The following is a 13848-nucleotide window of genomic DNA, read 5'->3' on the forward strand; positions in this document are numbered from 1 at the left end:
GGGCACGGGCACGGACCCGAAGGAGGGTGGGAATGTGGGAATGCAGCGGCGAGCCTTTGGGAAGGGCAATGGCCAGCACATTCTGTTCTTCAAACGCAAAATGTGGTGCTGCCGTGAGACGCTGCTAAATGAAACACTCTTCCTGTTGTAAAACACCTCTGTCACTGACTGAAGAGAGGGAATCATTGAATCAGTCAGGCTGGAAAAAGCCTTTAAGATCATTGAGTCCAACCATTAGCCCAGCACTGTCGGGCCCACCAGTACACCATGTCCCCAAGTGCCATATCTACGTGGCTTTTAAATCCCTCCAGGGATGGTGACTCCATCCCTTCCCTGGGCAGCCTGTTCCAGGGCTTGACAACCTTCTCCATGAAGGAATTTTTCCTAATACCCAACCTAAATCTCCCCTGGCACAACTTGAGGCTGTTTCCTCTTGTCTCCTGGACAAGAGGCTTGCTACCTGGGAGAAGAGACTGGCCCCCACCTGGCTACAACATCCTTTAGGGTGGTTTTGGAGAGCAGTAAGGTCTTCCCTGAGCCTCCTTTTCTCTTCAGTTCCCCCCTTAGGTAAGATAACAGCATTGGTGATCCAGCTAAGTTTCTCTTTGTGGTTTTAACTGAGGATTTGGAGCCACACCTCATTCTCTTTTGCAATGGAGGTTTCTCAGTAGCTCCCTTCACTTCCCTGGGTTGTACTTGCAGGGAATTTTGGCTTCAGGTGAGTTTTGAGAGAATTTGTCAGTTACTGGCAGGTCTCTGGTCGAGCGCAGTCACTGATCATTGTTAAAAATTATATTCAAGAAGAACCTTTATTTCAGCAAAGGGTGAATTTAGCAGATATACATTCATGCAATAGTATGGTATTTAACTGCAGGTTTTAAATAAATATTGCAGTTTTTTCATAGTTTCATTCACTAATCATACATTCTGATTGCAGTACCTACATCAGTTTTTTCTTAAAAATGAAATACAACAACAAACAAAATACAATTGTTATAAACCAAAAGAACGTGCTTCACTGGTATTGACTATAAATATATATATGTAAAAGATTTGCTATGTTCATGCCTACAAAGAAGCCAAAGTAAGAGGATAATGATGCACCTAACTTCTCCAAGGAATGGGCATCATTGAACTAGCTTGTGCAGTGGTCTGTTCATGCAGGTGCTGGGTTCATTTAGAGAAGCACTAGAAGATACCATGGGTAGTATCCCACTGCTTTCCAGAAGGTTCCCTTCCCTCCACAGGGAGTGCAGAGACACTGAGTGCTGATTTCCCTGGATTTGTGCCTTCTATGGAGACGGGCTGAGAGAGTTGGTGTTGTTCAGCCCTGAGAAGAGAAGGCTCTGGGGAGATCTTACAGGAACTTCCAATATACAAAAGACCTACAGGAAAGCTGGAGAGGGCATGCAGGGACAGGGCAAGAGGGAATGGCTTTGGACTGTGAGAGGGTAGCGTTAGATTACACACAAGGAAGAAATTCTTTGCTGTGAGGGGGGTGAGGCACTGGAATAAGTTGTCCAGAGAAGTCTCCCCATCCCTGGAGCTGTTCAAGGCCAGGTCAGATGGGGTCCTGAGCAGCGTGGAAAGTGTAGAAAGTATCCCTGCCTATGGCAGGGGGTTTGGAACCAGGGGACCTTTGAGGTTCCTTCCAACCCAAACCATTCTACGAGTGCATGACTTTCAGGTGAAGGTCTGGAATCTGGCAGAAAAATCCATATTGCTTGGCAAGTATTGCTTGGCAAGTGTTTTACTGACCAGGTTTCTCTTCTGGAAGGACCGAATGAAGCAGGTGGCAATCTCACAGAGCGTGTTGCCTGGATGCAGGATGACAAGTGGTCAGCTGCAGCAGGAGAGCTGCTGGCGTGAGGAGAGCTGAGGTGGAAAGGTGCCATCTCTGCCAGGGAGAACTACAAAAAACAACCCCCAGGAGACCTTGGAGCATTACACACACACGGCTCTTCTGGGGAAAAATGAAAGCAGAACTTCTCATGTTCCGCCCTGTGGGTGGTACCATACTTGCTGTGTATTCCAAGGAGGGGTGGAACTCCTTCTGCTACACTTGTAGTTAAACCAGCACATCTCACTTCTTTCTGAATTATCTGTCACTCCTGTAAAGGTTCTGCACAACTTGCAATCCATTATTTTCTCTTAGATGAAAGTATTATAATAACATATGGCATATACCTTATGTATTCAGGTGGACTTTTTTTTTTGCTATTATTTCCGATGCGGCTAGGAATGGGAAAGGAGGGTCTGCTGTGCAAGAAGAGAGTTATATTTCCAACACTATATTTTAATCCAAGTGTAATACTGGATTTCTCCACCTTCAGAAGCTTGAATGTTAGGGTTTTTTAACACATCATTGCTCACAGAACATAGAGTTTGTAGGTTATGCTAAATGAAATTACTCTTGTTTCAACTATCATTCCGTGTTGTGAAAAACACGTACTTCAAGTAATTGTTCTGGAATATAACTGTGTGGGACAAAAGGAGACTGAACTGAAAAACCTCCTTCTAAAATAATTGAGACCCTCAGAATTTAATGTTCCTCCTTCTATATTCTCTGGCTTGTTTCACAGTCATGACATTTGTAGTCTCTCTGGGACTTGATATATTTCTTGTCTAATTGCAGAGCAAAGACATCAGATTGACTTAGGCTGTATCATTTGAAGGTGTATGTTCATATGTTCCTATCAGACTTTAGGTTTTTTTAGAATTGGACTGAAATTTCTTATCCCTCTTGACTTTTGTCTCTGTCTTCCCCCTCGGAAGGCCCTGGTTGTGTTCATAGCCTCGTTACCCCACCACAGGCCAGGGAGAAGCAAATGGGGCCAGGCTGTTGCTTCAGCCTCTGCTTTAGGGTTTTGCTTCTTCTGCGTCCTGTGCATTGTGATATGCAAACCTCTGTTGGCCAGAAATCCCCAGTCTGGTCAGAATGAATGCAGATCATAAAAGGGAAGGGAAGGGTAGCATGCATTTTAATGTTTTTTAAGCTTTGCGGAGGACATCTGGCCTGTGGTGATTTGCTTAGAAGAGGATTAATTGTAATGCAAACTCAGGAAGAATGGGGATCCTTTAATGACAAGTGTCACGTATACAGGAAATATATTGTGCATAAGAGCCAGTGGAATCAAAACAGAATTATAAAACCTTTCTAGGCTCTCCCTGATGTTCCAAAATGCTTTAGAGAAATCCATTATATGTGGAGAATTTTCCCCAGCAGGAATTCTTCGTGGCCTCAGTGTCTTCCATTTTAGTAAAGAACTTGTTTGAAATCCAAAGTTACAGCAAATGAGGTGAAGGCTACACTGTGTTTTCCTCCTGCACAGAAGTGCTTTGCACAAATGCAAAATGCAGCAAATGGACTGGTTTGTGTCAAATCACAGTGTTTGTGCCATGTAATTAAATTCTGACTATGTGGATGCAGACAGACATCAATATGGACCCACAACCTGATTCCTGTGGGTATTTGCAGCCCTACAGCCTTACAACCTGAGGAAGGAGTCAGAAAGCCCAGGCATCTCCTGGGGAGCTGGAGGCTGGTACAGAGATATCCAAAGCACCAGAGCTTCCAGCCACTGGGAATTTCCAATGCAGGAACCAGGTTTTCCAACACGGCTCTGAATGCAGCCCGGCCTCTTTTTGTGAGCTATGGTGCTCAGGCTAACAAACCTGCCCCAGGAGAGTCTTTGGCTGTGGTCCTACAGATGCCCACGGGGACAGATTAATAAATAAACCAGAGGTGTAATATGTTTCCTGAAGGGTGACACTGGACCAACTGGATTTTCTAATAGCAACAGCACTCGCTGGTTTTGAAAATGAGATACTGAGAATGGGAAATTGCTACTTTCAGAATAACATGGAGGCCAACTACTACAATGTTTGTAGGAAAGAAATATTGGATACCCATAAATAAGTCATGTTAGAAATGTTAGAAGGCTTTGGCTTTTTGTTCTGAGAACAGAAATGTAGAGCATCAAAGAGGAAGGCTGTGGTGTATGTTTTAAATGAAGGCTTTATTTTTTCCCATTCCCTCTAGAAGTTTTTTGAGAATCTGAGCTTAAATGCCAAGGCTGTCAGGAAAGTAGCTCTGTGGTCAGGAGTGCCAGGGAGAGAGAGCCCTGTCTGGCAACTGGAATTTAATTTTCTAAAAGTCTGTGTATGAAGGAGATTCAGAACAGCTGAGTTCCCTTTTTTTTTTTTTTTTTTCTTTTTTTCACTTGTGTAACTAACTGCTTGTGAGACCCAGAGCCACAAGCAAATAAAATTGTCAGTTTCCTAAGACAAAATCCCCAAAAGGCAGGAGAGGGATAAAAATGTTTTTTTACTTGGTAGTGGTACTTGTTAGATTGTTTACTGCTTCAGATTGAGGCTTGCTTCCAAACAAAACATAAATTTAACATGACAAATGAAAACAAGATTGAAATAGTAAAACATTTTCAACAACTTGAGATTTTTTTCAGGTAATTTCATGAATTTACTACAAATCTGTGAATCACATCAGCTGATAAAAATGTTTACCTTTGCCAAAATGTTTTACCTGACTCTACTGTGACCTTTCCCAGTCACTTCTCCTTTTGTGTGTTCATAGAAGCAGCACAACCAGATCCAGGTAAAAAGAGGGACACCTACAGAGTTAGTGTGTGGTAAAAGTATTTCATGCTTTGCCTGTTCTTCTGAACACTCAACTCAGCTTTTGTGGAAGTTTCTCTGCAGAAGGATGCTGTTCCCATCAAATAATAACCATTCAGAATAAGCTCATCCCACTCACCCTCCATTATGACTGTACTTTAGACTTGGTTCAGTGAAAAGACCTAAATCTCTCCTTTAAGGCACATTTTTCATCTTGCCTCTTTTAAAACTTCCCTTCGACTTCCCCAATCAGCTAATTACAGTTAAAAGTAATGGAGAGGGTCACTCTCAGCACTGGCTATATGCAGCTAATCCATTTTACAGCAGGGGAGGTAAAGAAGTATCTCATCCAACAGGAAAGAGCTTTGGAAGAGTTAGATCATATTGTCCAGACAAGAACTTGGCTATGATGGTGCATTTAGCACCTGTAATCCTAATGGATGAGCTGTAGAATCCTTAGGAATCCCAGGAGTAGTTAGGAAATTGGTTTTATGCCTCATCCAAAAGAAGTTAAAAAGATAGAGGAAGGAAGCCGTGAGTACCTGCCTGTGCATGACTAAATCAGTGGTGTCCACTGCAAATTTTTTCGCTTTCTTAGGAGCACCTGCTCAGGATCCTTTGCATGGTCACAATTTTTCTGCTGACCAGGCAACAGAATTGTTATCAGCATGCTTGCACGTGCCTCCTTGAAAGTGGAGCAGGTTCCAAGCAGGGTTCTAACTGGACACTTGGGACAGCACACCCTTTCTGTACATCACCTGTATTTGTTGCCTTGATTACAGCTGTGTTGAGACACCACTTCCAAACAAGAATCTTTCGCCGGATGCAGTGGGGATTTCTGGGTGCTGCTAGATTTCTGGGGGGCAGGGAAGCAAAAGGAAGCAATAAGCACCTGTCCTGCTGGGGGCAGCCCCTGCATAAACCATGGTGCACCTTAAGCTTCCACAGTTTGATTTCCAAAAGCAACCTGCCTCTGGCTTCCTGCATTTGCTGCTGATTACAGGCACCAGGAGTTTTTCACTTTCCCCTAAGCTGCTTAATGTTAAACTGCGTTTAGGGGTTTTTCTGAAGCGTGGAAAAGCATAGCTGTTTTCTGGGAAGGGCTGAGGGAGGATCTCATCATCCTCACTGCTTGAAATCTCATGAGGTCCCTTTCATAGCTGTGGTTTCTGTTTTCTACCCTATAGAAAGCACTGCATTATGATAATATCAAGGCTGAGTGCTGATGCAGGCTGAAATCAGGAATCACTGAAGTTAAAGCTGTGTACACTGACATAGTGCTGCTTCTCGCTGTTTTTTGAGACTTTTTTTTCCTATATCGTAACTGGAGCTATTTCTTTTCCAGAAATCTTTCCCTTTTCAACATTATCTGCCATAAAGGTTAAAACCAGATTTTACAGCAATAGAAAACTGCTTAACTGTTCAGTGGAGAATTGAAAATCTTATACTTTGAATTGCCACAGCGTGGCAATGTTTCAGAGAATTTTGGTCGACTCTGCTGACAATATTGGTGAACCCCAGCATTGGGCTGATGGTGGAGCATTTCCCTGTAACCCTCTCTGTACTCTGCATAATTCAGCGTGGCAGCAACAAGCTCCTGGGTAAAAGAGGGAGGAAGAATGCACTGAGATGCTGTGGTAGAGAATGAATTGCAGTGATTGGGGTGAGGATAGGGTACAGGGATTTAATTATATATTTTTAAAATTCTCATCATGTTTTTAATTTGGGTGGGAGACACTAGCATTGCTGTTCTCTGAGCTCTCCATGTTCTCTTCCTGATATTTCCCCCCTGCTAGGTCCTACTCAATTAATTTATTTTTCTGTAGGAAAAATCAAAACTGTGATTTTTTGAAACTAAGCAATGGGCAGAATGTCATACCTGCCTGTTTCTTACATGTTTGTATCCAAATATTCTGTAATGTGAAAATAGCATATTAAGATTCTGAATTGAAGTAAGGTTGTTTACAATCTTCCACATTATTGTTTTGTTTCATAAAGTAAAGTAACCATGGCAGTATCACACAGATGCTGTTTTAACCTCCCAATGCACTGACACTTGTGCCTCTTGGAAGCTTTACTCCAATAAAGGCCTGTGAAGGAGCAAATGTCAATATAATTTCTGAAATTAGCTGTATTTGACAAGGATCAGAGAGAGGACACAGCCCAAATCCTGGATCCAGCTAGCTTCAAGCTTAGCCAGAGTCTTGTAGCTGAGGCAGCTATCTCTATATTGCCTCTGTGTCCATATTTCCTTACAGAATTATTCACATTTAAATATTTGAATGGGGAAAAAATCAATTTGTTGGATTTTGGTTAATCCCTGGAATTATGTCTTGACATTATGCCCCGTAATCGTGTAAAATCAAAGATAGCTTTTCCTTTTCCCTGGATGTGATACCTTTCCCTTCCCCTTTTGCCTAATCTTGAGGCGGAGCCCCAGGGCTCTGCAAACACGCCTGCTCTGTCCAGACTCCATCAGCTAAAAGCATCCAAACTTGTTTTCTGTGCTATGGAAGGTTATGCTCAATGTTTAGCTTTATTTTCACCCACAAACAAGGTCCAGGGGGACATTATGGCTGCTGCTGCTGCTGCAAGAAGAATTTCACTGTCAGTGTCAATTTGTACAGCACGTGGTGAATGCGTTGCACATCAATACCCTGGTGTGCCTGTGTTCCTTCTCTATCAAGAATCTCTAATGCATCTCCTTGCCCCATCCCTCTCCTTTCAGAGGTGCATCTCTGAACGTCCCTCCCAGCACAGGGAGCACCCTGAGCACTAGGAATTAATAGCTCTGTCCCACCAATTCACTGATGCTCTTTTTGAATCTTACCAAGTTTGGCACAGGCCTACTTTAACACCTATTATTTCCCAATGACATTCATGTTCCTGAGGGGATCTTAAATTCATTGAAGGGTTTTCCTTGCTCACTGTAAGATATTAAGCAATAGAGTTATCGTTGATACCAATTTAATTAATTCTGCTGCAAGACACTAATGTATTCAGAAGGCTACCACGGATATTACACGCACACTGTATTGCTCATAGCTACTCTAATTTACTGTGCTGCACTTGTATTGATTTTTGCTGTGGCAAAATCGAGTCAGACAATAATGCATGGATTTGGAAAAGCTTTATGGTTCATAAACATTGGCACATTCATATTTGACTTTGTCAGCAAAGGAAAATTAGTTCAAACAAGGTGCAATGATGCATTCACTGCTCTGGGAGCCTCTAGTTCAGAACTTGACACTGATAAACTATTATAATTAATTCTTTCCATTTAATGAGATGGCTTATACTATCAGCAAATGCGAGCTTTGATGTCAACATATTATATTGACCATCTTCCTATATTAATTAGAACACAACTTGATGGAGTCTTTTCTGATGGAAGACCAAAAGACAAATACAGTGAAATTTGTTTATGTGCCTAACTAACTACACATATTGAGGCAGCTCATGTCTGCTTACCCAGAGCCAGAGAATGGTTTTCAGCGATAAAGCAGAAGAAATTGGGAAAGTGAACTTCTTGGCTCTATTCCTGCATTTGTCAATGAGTCAGGCAAGTCATTAGACACAGTCTGAGTCCAGCTTACCTATCTGTTTAATGGAGATAATAAGACTTTCCTGTTAGGGAGAGGGATTTTAAGGCTTAATTAATTAATATTGTGGAGCTCTTTGCCGCATTAAAATGAAAGTCAAAATATTGCTTGCTGTAGGTTAAATTGTATGAACACAAAGTGTAATCTGATAGTGCTTTAATTTTACGCATTTTTACTGAAAATTACACTGACTTGATTACAGTGATGCTAACATTCAAATACTTCAGAGATATTGGAGAGCTTGTAGGAAAAATGAGTGCAATAATAGTTTACAGATCTGCATGTAAAGGGCTAAGAATAGCTGGTTACTGATCCTGTTCTCATTTGATGATTTTATTTCGCTTTATAAGTGCAGAGAACGTGCCAGAAAAATAAAAAGTTGCAGTATGTTTTGACATTAACAGACACGAATAAGTGGTACTCAGTGGAGCTGAAAAATAAAGTGATTAAGTAGGTCAGCTTACTTAAAGAATAGGGAATAAAAACAAGGCTAAAACAGAGGTGAAAATGGGTAGAAAGCATGAAATCCATAGAAGACAGCAAGATTTGTACAGGTGTGCCCAGGCAATGCATTGGTAGTGACAAAAGAGGCATTTTTAATGCAAAACATTCTGGCAAAACAGGGTATTTGAGATCCATGTGCTGGATTCCTACAGCACTGTGCATGGGAAGGAGGGGCAGAAGCAAGTGCTTGAGCAGCTGATGGTGACTGATGTCAGCCTCAAACTGCTCTGTGCCATATCAGGCTATGGCAGCACCTGTGTCCTTTGAATTCTGGGGGTTTGAGTGCCTGGCCACAAGACAAGGGCTCTGCTTACTCCTCAGGCTCTCTGCCAGACCCCTGCCTGATCATGTTTTTGGATGAGGGCTTGCTCAGAGTAAGCATCACCTTAAATACCCACCTCTATGTGTTCTTCATGGATGGTGATCTCGGCAGGAAGTTTTCAATTGACTCCCACCTTCGTTACTATCTCCTTTCTTACAAATATTTTCCAACGTTACTAGTTCCATCCCAGTGATAAGAACACTGCTATCTTGTGTCTCTTTGATGTCTACTCTGCTTGTGAGACTTTTAGAAGAAAACAGGTATTTTCAGGCTCAGTCAAGCCTTTGTCCAGCAATGTTTATTCCTGTCATTGTAACAATGAACTTGTTCCCAGCATAGTAACCAGCTTCACCTTTCTGATTACTGTCATGTTGACTGCTTGAATCAATATTGCACCTTAAAATTATAAAATACCTTGATTCAGGTTGGATGGATCAGTGCCTTGAGGATGATTGACAGAAATCTTGCAGATAAGTCTCTGACACTTAGAATGCACTGAAAATTATCCTGAAAATCTGTGTTTTCATTGGGGTGTTGTCCGTCATTTTAGTTTCATCCTCTTTTCCACACTAATTTCAGCTGACCTCAATAGGTTGTGTTGGTTTTTTTTCCTAGCACAGACTGATTTTTGTAATAAAGTGTGTTGTTATATATAACAGGATCCCATTTCTCATCTCTGTCAAATGTAATTACTTTGATGCCAATGCATTCAAATCCACCTTGATATTACAATCGTAGCTGGTTTACTCTGTGATGGGACAGAAACTGAAGACCGGTTTCTTTCCTTAACAAGGGCTTTTATGGTCAAACATTCACAACTTAAATTTGTGTTTTGGCAATCTGAACCCCAGCGTGTATCTGTGCCTTTCTGCTATTTGGGTGTGCTACTGGAATAATGGAGCCCTCTTAATTTCAAGCTGTCCAAGGTCAGACAGCTCCTTGAGTTAGAAGCAGACCTGAGTGAAATTCCTGGGAGAAAGTACCTAACAAGACTTGGACAGTGGCGGGGTGTTGTGCTGGCCACATCAGGATGGGTTGAAAATGGGCGTGAATCCCAAAGCTGAAGTATTCTTGAGATGTATGTGAATTATTTTCAGTCTCACCCTGTGAATTTCATGGACTGAGTTCTGAATTAAATTATGCTGAATAAAAGGTATTTTCTCCTATAAACTGATCCACTGACTTGAATAGACATTTGTTACAGGAATGTGATGCTCTAACAGAGTAGGCCATTGTCAGGGAGCAGTCACAGCACTTCCCACACCTCTAATGGTGAATTCCACATTGTCACTTCCTTTGCTGAATAGAAATGCAAGGTGTATCAAATCTCACGGACATCACCCTTCGTTAGCTGCTTCTGCTCACACTCAAAGTTTGGGAGTTCATGTACCCGGGTGCCTTTGGTTTTGGTGTTTTCAGCCCTCTGCACCTATTTGGGTCACGTCAGCCAGCAGCCTACTTCAGAGGGGCTGCTGCCACGCACAGCCTGAGCACAGCTCCACATTTAATTATTGCAGCTGAAGCTATTAGGCTTGCAAACACATTACCTCTCTCGCAGTCCCCATAATGTCATTTTGATGTTTTCTACGCTATTGATCTACCTCCTGCTTTGTGCAGCTTTCCTAAGCTGACAGAGAATGTCAGAGCTGTCTTGTCCAAAAGCACTGGGCCACTCCAGCCATGCCGTAGCCGCCCCCGGTTTTACGAGGCGCTGGGCACGCGTTTGAGCAGCTCTGTAGATGCCTGTTTGATGTGTGATGTGCAGCCTCCCAGGGCTCCAGAGTTTCACCCCAAGCTAATGCCAAGGTTCTACTCTGTGATATGGAAATGCCAAGGTAATTTCATGCTTTGTAAAGCTCTATGAATATTTTTAATTATGACAAAAAATGCCATGGAAATGAAGATTGTTCTGGGTTTTATTGTTGCATGTAGTTTTGTATGACTCTAATTTCATAGCAATTTAGTTCATTTGGTACTTTGAGATTTGTGGGTTGTCTGGAAGCATAAGAAAGTGCACCCCATATTTGTCATGGGTTTGATAACCTTGGCTAAGCTAATGTAGACACTCTTTTGCACACTGCTAGCAGTGATGGATTTTTACTTTTTTGCCACTGATAGTCTCGAGGCTCTGACATGCCTCTGAAGTACAGTATTTCCCCACACTCCTTCAGCAGAATTCAATGCCACCCTGTAAGAACCATGTGGGTCAGGGCAGAAGACAATATGTTACTTAGTCTTTGTCAGCTCAAACTTTGGGTTCTCTTCAGAATCAGTGGGAGTTCTTCCTTGTAAAATCCTTTCTGCCTTGTTGTGAACTCGGAGCATCAGATGGTTTCCTTTAGGACACAGGAACTCCATGACTAAATAAAACCCCCTAGTTTACTAGGTTGATACCTGCACTCAGTTTGGGCCACGTGTGTCTTTTTATCTGTTATCCTACCTTGAGCTTGAGGTGGACATAGCTTTTGCTGTGCTCCCGCTGGGACTGGGTAAGGACACCGGCACGAGTGTCCTTCATGGGGAGAGGACAGGCACTTGGCTTCTCCCTCAGCTTGTCCCCATCTTACCCGGGTCAATGTCACTGCCAGGAGGTCTTGTCCTCTGTCCTCCTCCAGAATTAGGAAAACAGGCTGATTGCAAACACGTTTTGGTCACGGAGAAGTAACTGAGAGCCCAGGCAGAGTGAGCTGTCACCCGCTGGTGACCCTTGGTGACGCTCAATGGCTGGTGGTGGACACGAAGCAGCCTGGCATCCTCCTGGTGGGGCTGGGTGCAGAGTGGACACCTGTACCGGCAGGCATGGCTGGTCCAAGGGGCCAGAAGCTTGCAGATGTGCTCAGGGGACTCGTGCTCACCCCATCTGACATTTCAGCTTCTCCACTGGAAAAGGAGGCGCTGGTGTGTCTGCCCAGGGAGGTGGTGGAGTCACCGTCCCTGGACGTGGCACTCAATGCCAAGGTTTAGTTGAAGAGGAGATGTTAGATTAGGCCATAGGTTGGACCTGATGATCTCAAAGGTCTTTTCCAACCTAGTTCATTCTGTGATTCTGTGCTGGTTTCAGCTGAGGGCTCAGCTTTTGCTAACTCACCCTGACAGCACAGCCACCTGGCTGCCTTGCTCAGGTCTGCTGGCTTTCTTCTCATTTAAGGGCTCGTTCAAGATATCAGGGTAGGCACAGCAAACCATGGTCTTGGCATATTTTCACATCCAGCTCTTTCTCTATGGACTGTGAAGGATCATTCCTGGAGGTGAAAGCTGTGTTGGAAGACACAGTTGGCTGATGGATCCTATCAATCGCTGTTAGATTACTTTTCAAAAAAGAAGGCATCCTATGTCTGCTGGAGTAAAAAAATGCAAATCCTATTAGTGTGAGAGTGTGTTAGCTCATAATTGATGTATTTGACATATTAGTGTGCTAATTTATGTAAACTGGGTAGACTGTGAAAGACGATCATGAAAAAGGAAAGCAGGCTAATTTTAATTAACATCTTCCAAATAGGTGTGTAGCGGGTCTAAAAATGGAGGGGAATTCTATTGAGATGTTCTAACACTTATGTTTCAAAAAGATTTTTTTTCCCTTCCTACTCTTGGAATGAGCCCACATATAATGTACAGGAAGGCAGAAATGAAAAAAAAAATATCATGCATCATTCTGTTCTTTGTGTTTAACAGTCTTTTTGACCCTTGAGATTTTGAAAAGGTAAAGATTGAAATTAAATAACAAACATTTCTGCCTTAGCTGGTAAATCTACAGATTTTTGTGCTATTTCCATATAATAGGTAAAATTCTCTTAAATCCTTCCAACCCGCTTTCCTCGGTGATTAGAATACCTGACTGTGCCAATAATATATTTGCTGAATCTTCTCTTTTCTTACTCTCCTTTGAATGAAATTCACCCCCTAGGAAGTAAATTGCTAGTGAATGAAATGGGATTTTTAGGAATACATTTGTGATTTCAAGCGCTTTCCCCCATCCTCACGTAGCCGCAGGCCCACTTTCCACACGGGGCTGCTTTTGAAATTGTTTACTCTGAGTGCCCAGTAATTGGCACAATTAATCAAACGGTGTGACCGATTGCTTCAGTCAGGTGTTGTTGCCTGATTGATCAGCTGGGGTTTTCTGACACTACACAGCACGAGCTACACACTTCCCTCACCTGCACAGTCAGGGGGGCAGATACTCCTTTGAAAAATGCTTCAGTACCTGTGTTTGGGAAGTAACACGTCGAAGCATATAATACCTTTGCATAGAAAAAGACTATTTCTAAAGTAAAAAAGGCTGCTCAGTGATGCCATTTGGGAAATGGGAGTGAAAAGGCACTGGTTTAAGGCATGCATATTTGTATCAGGATATGGTACCCCCATACCATGGGGAGAGAGGAAAAAAATTCAGCATCGATGCCAGGGAACAAAAGGATGTTATCTGTGCAAAATTTCAGCTCCTACTGTTAATTTCTGGGGAGAGAAATGTTTCCTGTAACTATGACTCAGATTTCTGTGAATCAATAGAGCCTCTGAGGGTCAGAGGAAGTCAGTATATTTCAGAGGTGAAAGGTGCTAAAGTCTGTGGCTGACTGGAGCCCAATTTTTCTTCTGGATATTTTTCCTTTTTTTTTTTTTTCCTTCTTTTTTTGATAAAAAGCCCAGATGCTTCTGCAATGTAAAGTACAGTTGAATCACTGAGGATTACCTTCCAGAAAGATATACCCCTTTTTTCCCCCCTTTTTTCAACTTATATGGCTGTAGAAGTTGCTAAAGACAGTCAGAAACTCCCACCCTCCCTCT

Source organism: Coloeus monedula (assembly GCF_965178545.1).
Source record: "Coloeus monedula genome assembly, chromosome: 4".
Taxonomy (NCBI): domain Eukaryota; kingdom Metazoa; phylum Chordata; class Aves; order Passeriformes; family Corvidae; genus Coloeus; species Coloeus monedula.